General features: G+C 42.5%; 1 long non-coding RNA gene across 1 annotated transcript in view; it reads right to left on the bottom strand.

Moving 5' to 3' along the window:
• Positions 1–868: 868 nt before the first annotated feature.
• The window catches only part of LOC109316107, a 20397-nt gene continuing 12504 nt past the window's right edge, over positions 869–8761 (bottom strand). Inside the window, exons 2-3 of the long non-coding RNA XR_002102695.1 lie at positions 7354–7438; positions 869–881 (exon numbers count right to left, since the gene is read on the bottom strand). This is a non-coding gene — a long non-coding RNA (uncharacterized LOC109316107). The remainder of the gene's footprint in view (positions 882–7353; positions 7439–8761) is intronic.

Here is an 8761-nt window from a genome sequence, read left to right as displayed (position 1 = left end):
CTCAACAGAAAAGGTGGCCAATCAGTTCCTGAAAGCAGAGGGGGTGTCAGTGGAAAGTCTTCATGGCTGGTACAGTCAAAATCCAGACAGGTGTTGAAGGCTGGATTTATGATGACACACTCCAAACTTTCTTGTTGCCCCCTTTTATGCTTTTCTTCAGCTTCACTCCTGATTCTCTGCTTCCAGGTTGGTTTCCCTGCAATCAGCATCCTGTCCATATTTTATCCTGTCAGCATATTCCTTTTAAGGCTGTGTGAAACAGCAGCATTCCTCTTCGACATCTGTTTGGATGGAACAGTGTTTCGTTTTGAGTTTTGTTTTATTTTGAAAACACTGTTCTGTTCCATTTCATCAAAATGGTTTCACTGTTTCGATGCTGTTTCGATGTTTCAATGAGGCTGGAGAAGGGAATTCAGCCCGGCTGATCGCAGAGCTGGAGAGGGGAACTCAGCTGGGCTGTGTTCCCTTCCCCAGCCTGATTGCAGCCCTGGTTCTCCCCTGTCTCCCACCACATGGTTAGCTACTTTGAAACCCAAAATGTTTCAAAACTTCCAAAACATTTTGACTGCCCTCATTTCATTTCGAGGCTGTTTCGAAGCCCTTCGTTTTATTTCAATTTCACTGTTTTGAGCTCGAAATGAGTCGAAACGGTGTCAAAACGAAACAGCCAGTGAAATTTCACACAGCCCTAATTCCTTTGTTCAATATAACTATCACATGCACACCTTATAATTTGGTCCTTGTTCAGTTCCTATGTTTTAATGTTTTTATGTTTCAGTGTTCATCTTTATGTTTTAATCTTTCTTGAGCAGACTGAGCACTCATCTCCTTGCTTCAAATTACTAGTTGATAGTCACCAAGAGCTGAATATATATGGACACCTGAAGAAAAAAGAAAAAATTACTTATCTTACTGTAACTGGAGTTCTTCATGACTTTTGTCCACATAGCTGTATTTTTTTACTGGCCCTCTTTCACTGCACTCTGTGGTTCTATCACATCTGGATTCTGCAGTGGCAAAGGAGTGGAACAGCAGTTGGCCCTGCTCTGCTCTTTAAGCTTTCTGTTTGAGGACATAAGAACATGAAGGTATGATGTATTCAGTCCTAAATGGACTTTCTTGGCCAAAAGACAAGCACCTTTACACCAACAGTTAAAAATATGTGGGCAAGGCATCTTAAAGAAGAAATATACCATTAGAAGTACTGGAAAGCTTTGGCCATCAACTGAATATGGAGGATGAATATGGTGGCTCCCAGATTATGGAAAACTATGGTGACAGCAGGTTAAACTGTGCTAAGGAAAGTGCAGAGAGTTTTGAAAGAAAGACAGGAAATTCTCTTTTGAACCTGGTGAAGGATTCAGGGAGATGTCAGTGAGGCAGGCTGGAGCCAATGTGAGATGAATGTGAATGAGTAGAGAAGTGACAGGAGAAGAGGAGAGATTTGGGAGTTGCTGAAATGGAAATTGCGTCTAAGTCACTAGATAAAAATAATCCAGAATAAATAAACAGAGAGATTTGAGGAGTAAAGGGCGTAAAAAATCACCAAAGAATGCAGTAAAAAATGGCCTGAAGGGATGTCACCAAAGCTCAGTTGAGATGGGATGTAAAGAAAAAGAACACTAAAACCAGCAGAGATGTCAGGAAGGATGAGGCCAGAATCAGGGACATAGATATGAGGGCAAGAGAGCTGACTCCAAGCCGTTATTTTCTTAAAGCAAGCTAGCAGTCAAAGGCTTCATTCTAAATGACATGTCTCCTAAAAGGAGCATCCTTTGAGGGGACTCCTTCCACAGGCCATGCCCCCAGTGCAAAGCCATCTCTAATAGCATGGTTCTCTTCACAGAGAATATCACTTGGCAGGGCTCCCCATAGGGACCACATGTATGGGAGAAGGGCTTGCCACAAGATTTTTCTCTATGTCTATGAAAATCGAGTTATGCTCTGACTGAAGAACAGACCCTGTTCAGTGAAAGGATAAGGATTCCTCAGGGTCAAGTGCAAAACCCCTCTGGGTTCACTATACAGACCAGCAGTACCTATTGTGGGGCACTTGTCATTAAAGTTGCCGCATAATGAAACAAGTGTCTAAAATGATCAACTCTTTTTCTATAACAATAAAATGGATAACAAGGTAATAAATGAAAATTGTACAAAGAAAATATTGAGAATCACAATATAAAGCCTATATACCGTGCTTCTCAATATTTTCTTCGTACAATTTTCATTTATTGTACAAAGAAAATATTGTTTCTCTAGGGAGGATACGTTGTAAACCAATGATGCACACTCCTTGGCAATTCCTAATATTCTGAGGCCACAAAATATGGACACTTTCACTCGGTTTCAGGTCTTGATTCTCTATAAACAACAGTGAACAAATAAACTTCCTGCTGCGGTCCCTGGCAGAAAGCTGCTTATTATTTCATTATGCTGAAATTGATATTGATAGCTTCCCATATTTTTGACATCCTGCAGGCACAAAGAAGCCTTTGACAGAAGTGTGAATTCAGGACTTCCAGATCAGATGTGTGAAAAGAGTGCTTGAGGGCAGTTAGCATAATGATTTTGAAAAATTGGACCCAGAATTTGAAATAATTATATAAAATAAATTCAGCTCAGAAGCCCAACAAAAATGACACTTTGGCACAGTGTGAGGGAAATGTTTTCACTGTAATTCATGGTGGGTAAGCCTCAGAGCTCTAATTAGTATTAAGAAGAATCACAAAGCAATCCCTGTACACTGTTGCCAAGACAAATGAATATATGTCAATGCAGGATTTTTTTTCTATTTCAAACTAAAGGGAATGTTAAAGAAAATAATTCCCAACTGCCACCACCTTGTTGTAGATGTGGATTCTGAAGCACAGCAGAGCTCAAAGTGAAAAACAGAAGTAGTACAAAATTCAATACAAAATTTTAAATGGATTGAGATTAAAGTTTAACAGAAATTGAAGCTGCCAGCTTTGGGGGTTTCATACATCCTAGTATAGCATCCTGGTATTCTGTTTAAGCAATTCTTTGACAAAGTAACCAGCTGAGTGAATGAAGGGAATGCAATGGACATAGCATACTTGAACTTTGATAAAGCTTTTGATATAGTCCCACATGCCATTGTCATATGCAAACTGGAGAAATGTGGGGTAGGTAAAATTACGTGGCCACATAATTGACTCAGTAACTGCAAGCAAATTGCAAGATCAATGTCAGAATGGCAGGGGGTTTTGAAGTGGGTCCATCCTAAAACTAGTGCTTTTTAACAGATTTATTATTTGGATGCTGAAATAGGGAACTTCCTGATTAGGTCTGCAGATGATACTAAACTGGGACAAACAGCAAACACTTTGGAGGATAGCAGCAGAATTCAAAAGGATCTTGATGGGTTGGAGAGGGGGTAACAGAGATAAAAGAATGAAGTTCAGTGCAGACAAATATAAGGTGCTATAGCTAGGGAAGAATAACAAGATGCACAAATACAGAATGACAGAAGGCAGAGTAGAATTGCAATTTCCAGATGCTCGGAAACAGGTGCATCTCTGATTCAGGTAGTTTACAAGATGCAACTCTACTCTGCCCTCTGCCTGTCAGACTAACATGGCTAACTACTCATAAACACAGAATACGAGATAAATGGCTGGGAAATAGCATTAGTGAGAAGGATGTAGGAGTTTTGATGAATCACAGACTCAACATGAATCAGCAATGTGATGAAGATGCAAAACAAAAAAGCAAATGTAAGTATGCGACTGCATCAACAGAAATATAGGGCACAGACAGAAGTTAAGTTTATCAGCCCCCTGAAAGTGATCTACAGCTATGGTATGACACATGTGCATGGTTGAAGAGCACTTTTGAGGTGACCGATCATGCCACAAATTAACCCGCATCAAATGAGGTATCAGATGAGGTACTCCACTTTAGAGCACCTTAGGGAACTTGTGTTTCCTGGGGTTAATTCATGGCTCAATCAGGGCTGGGCTGATGCAGGAATGGAGGGGAAAAGAAGAAGAGGGAGTGAGCTTCTGGCTGGGGTTTGCCTGCTTGAGTTGGGGGTTGTGGCTCAGAGTCCCCCCGCTTCATCCCCACCTAGCCCCTCTCCAGCTTAGGCTAGACAAACCCTGGCCAGAATCTCACTCTCCCTCCTCCCTTCCTGCTGACAGCCCCAGAGCTGGCAGGGATAGGGGAGAGAGCTAGCTCTTTGGCCACTGGCAGGCTCAGTCCCCACACTCAACCCAACAGGTAAAAGTCTGTTGGGTCGGGAGGAACAGGGGTGCTCTAACTCATGATACTTTACGTAAAGCACCATGAGTTAGAGCAGGGGCCTGCACATTTGTCTGCACCCATTAGGGGTAAAGCACAGTAGCTGATAATGTGCAGACAGCAGTGCAGCTCCTGGGTCTAACTCATGGCACTTCACAGAAAGCTCCATGAGTTAGACCAATTCTTCCATCCCAACAGACATTAGTTGTTGGGCTGGGAAGGTGGGTGATCAAGCTGGGGCCAATACAGGGAAAGAGGCTGTATCTCTGCAGCCTCTTTCCCTAGCTCTGCTCCCCGCGTCCTATCTCCTGTTCTGTCTCAGGAAGGGAGGGGAAGAAGACAGGGGAAGGAGGTACAGTCTGGGGTTTCCCCAGCCACACTGGGGGGGGCGTGGCATGGATTGGGGCCCCCACCTTGGAGGGAGGGATGGGGAAAGGGCTTCAATCCACCCACCTCAGCACCGGCTGGGCAACTACCAGAATGAGCTCCCTCCACTCCCTTCCCCTCATCCCATTCTGAAAACAGCACTAGGAGCCATACTGGGCTGTGTCAGCTGAACCCTGCTCCCAGTGCATGCAGACAGAAGTTAGTGAAAGTACTCCACTTTGGAGCACCTTCATCTGAACCCACATGTAATGAGGATTCAGATTGTCATGGGATCAGACCCTTTTAAAGTGCTCTGCAGCCATGCATCTGTGTTTGGTCATGGCTGTAGAGCACTTTCAGGGGCCAAATGAGGTGAAAATGTTCACTTCTGTCTTCACCTATAGTGCCTCTCTCCTCAGTGTTGCTTAGGTCCCACCTAAAGCAGTGGGTGCAGTTCTGTTTTCTGCATTTTAAGGAGAAGTTGGAGAAAATTCAAAGCAGGAAGCAAAAATGATAATAAGGGAACTGGAGACCAATACTGGGAGCGCTAATCTTGTTTAGCCTGGAGAAAAGGAAATTAAAGAGGCACATGATAGCAGGCTTCAAATATCTGAAAGTTTGCCACAGAGAAGAACGAGAATAATATCTTCCTTCACCACAGAGGATAGGACAGTAAGAAATGGTTTTAAATTGCAGCAAAGCCGATTATGGGGTAAATTAAATTTCAGGAAAACCTTTCTTCTTGTCAGAACAGTAAAGCAGCGGAATAAACTACCAAGGGAAGTTGTGGAATCACCTTCATGGGAGATGTTCATGAGGAGGCCAGATAAGCATCTGGTAGGGATAGTTTAGGGTTAACATTTCTGCATTCATGCAGGGGGATGGACCAGATGTCCCTTGCGGCCCCTTCCAAACCTATGTCTCTGTGAACCTGAATGTGCATCTTTACTGAAAGACGGTATCAGAATAAGCTTTGGTGTTACTGCGGAAGCAACCTAAAGCATCCCTCTGTCATTATACTTTTCAGTAGGATATCTGATAAAAAGTATAAATGTTTACTTTCAGATACAATATTCAGTTAATAATTTTCACATGCACAGATTCATGAGTTCCCTGTATTGGTCCATTTTAATAATGCATTTATGCGATTGCCAGTGCATGTGCTTCATGACATTTCTTTTCATCTTTCTAGTTATATGTGTGGTCCAACAAAGCCACAGAGTTACTGACCCAAAAATCTAATAAATAATAATTTCAAATTTTCCTTTTTTTTATTATCATACCAGATACTTTAAATACCAGATACCTACCCCAGGGTTATTCAAAGAGGGAGTGCTAAATGGACAGGAGATAATACTATGATTCACTATCATGAAGAGGGAGGCTAACATTTGAATGACCTTTTCTCTTTTTTTTTAGGCTTTGTAAAGTCAATTGGCATTTGGGAAGTGACTGATCTCTCCATGGTAATTAGTTCAGGGACTTTAAAGTACTTGTCAGGGAATATTTGAGCTTTTTAAAACTTCTTCAGTGATTTGGTTACCTAGGTCTCATTCAAATTACTGGCTGGATCCAAAACCTTACAGAACTTTGAAAAATCTCCATCTACAAGTACCTGTATTCTGGTGCAAGGACGAAGTGCAAGGGCTACAGGAGCACATATGCCCTAAAGATTAGATATAAACATTGTGAGTTAAAACTTGGAATGGGGTCTCAGACCGTGTGTGCTTGTCTGGGTTCATTGAGGCTGATGTTTACACCACTTCTCTCCACTGATACAAGTATCCATTAGGTAAAAGGTTGAGTTGCACCTAGTCCCTTCTTTGTTTCATTTGATGCTGAGGCACAAAAAGTCTCTCCTGCAATTCCATAAGCATGTTTATCAAGCCCACCTAACCTGGCCATTCATTTTGACTTCATCATCCAGAAAATCTGTCACAGATGACTGAGACACAATAAAGCAATGAGCTGTCAGGAAGTCACCTTCCTGCCCTTTGTTATGTTTAAGCCACTTTTTGTTGCCACCAACTCAGCTAAGAGGGCAGGGACTGTAGTCACTTTTCTATGGCATCACATAGTTGCTCTCAGTGTCCTCTATAGGGTGCTATCTTCTTCCCATAAACCCAACTAAGTTTAGTAAGAATTCACAAACCCAGCTCACTGGGCTCTGTCCCAATCGCTTTCCAAAAGAAAAGAAATCCCATCTTAAAGCAGATAGGGAATATGCACAAGGGAACCAGTTTGTATTATTTAACTTTGAGGGGTTCAGCTCTCTCATAGAATACATGACCCCATGCTAGGCACCAGTAGGATCCCTAGGAAGAGATAGGTATTCCAAAACCTGGGCTAAAGACCTGCCCACCCGCGTCTGGACACAGGTGCCTTTCTCTGGACAGAATTCACAGCCATGAGCTCTCTCCTCCAGCTGGATGGCTAAGGGTGGGCCATCTAAAATTTGTACAAATGTAAACATGCCATTTGGATATAACTGGCTGTGGTCAGTTGCCCACGAGTAGGGGTTTGAAGCAGTTGTGTAACAGAGTTGTCTCCCTACTTTATCCCTCTTCTTTCATTTATTGTATGAATAAAAGTAATCTGCTCCTGAAAGCCTGACTACAGCCCCTCTGCTGAACCCATGAATGACACGAGCTAGGAACAAACATCGCATTTGTCCCTGGGAAAGTTGTGTCTGTTTTTTTCTCAGAACAGAAATATCCTGGGAAGGACATTGCCCTTCTAATTAGGGTTTAGTCAACAGCTGAATGCACTGCAGATTTTCTACTATTGATTCAATGAGGTAATCCCAGGATAACTGTCAGAAACACTTTGCAATGCCATAAGATAAATTCTTAGTACTTCTTATCCTGTGAACCTTTTTAGGATTTATCCTGTGACAAGAGACATGCACATACTTTGTCAAAGGATAAAATGATTTATCCTGGAATAAATGTGACATCTGTTTGTAGCCTCAGTTACAGCATTTATCTGGCAGGTGTGAGACTGGAGTTCAAGTCCTTCTTCTTCTTAATTTGAAGCAGAGTTTTGAGCTCATATACTTTATACCCCATGTGAGTTCCCCAACCACTGAGTTACAGGCAATGCTTAAAGCTTGTTCCACTTTGAAAAAAAATACTTACATATCCTTGACATTTGTGAAACTGGAAAGTGACTTTCCATATTCCCTGAGAGTGCCTTAACCACTGGGTTGTATAGAAAATCTCTTTCCATGGCACAGTGAATAATTTGGTATTCATGCAATGTGGAAGAACTTCCAGAGGGGGCCCTCTGAATGCTCTGCTCCAAAGTATCCTATCACCCAGTGGTTAGGATACTTAGTTTGGATGTAGGAGGCTCAGTTTCAAATCCTTGTACTAAATCAGGCAGAGGAGGGACTTGAAAATAAGTCTCCAAAGTAAGTGCTTTGGCTTCTGGGTAAAAGTGCTGTCCCCCATGAGACAGTATTATGTGGTGGGTTGGGAATGCCCAGAACATGTCTACCACATTTAACATTTATCCTGTTTGTCTCACAGGGTTTAAGTGGTAAAAACTTGCCAAGCTGCTCAATGCTATCAAGACTTAGCTCTGCACATGTCAAGTGGCAGATATTTACATGCTACCAGGACTGTACTGAAAAAATTTAGTTGTGTACGAATGTGAGTGCCTTTAGGGTTAAGTGCGGCTTGTGGACTTAGGTGCCTAAAGTGGCAGTTAGATGCCTAAGTCTCCCTTGTGAATCTAGGCTTTATTTGATGGCCTAATGTAAATTCCATTGACTGCTTTGCCTCAGGGAAGACAATTGCTTCGTTTTCATCTTTCCTTCTAGGCCTCTAAAACAGAGCATGGTGGACAAAATAGCTCTCTCTATTATCCAAAGAGACAGTCCTTAATTGTCATGGGCAATGCAAGGATGACAGTCTTCCAGCAGATAGGGACCTGGTGTTACCAGATTTGCCTGCTACTTTGGGGTGTGCTCATTTATTAGGGCAGGGTCATGGTAATTCTATTAATGTGTTGCTTGGGTTACTTGTGTTTCTATACGGAGCTGTATCTCTCCCCCTGCAAGCCCTCACCCCCAATGGAGATATCTTGCAGGACTCAGTTCAGTGGGGCTGGGTTCCTCCAGTCCCCAAATCAG

This window comes from Crocodylus porosus, unplaced genomic scaffold, assembly GCF_001723895.1.
Source record: "Crocodylus porosus isolate Cpor-Errol unplaced genomic scaffold, CroPor_comp1, whole genome shotgun sequence".
NCBI lineage: Eukaryota > Metazoa > Chordata > Crocodylia > Crocodylidae > Crocodylus > Crocodylus porosus.
This window is presented reverse-complemented; position numbering and strand designations above follow the sequence as displayed.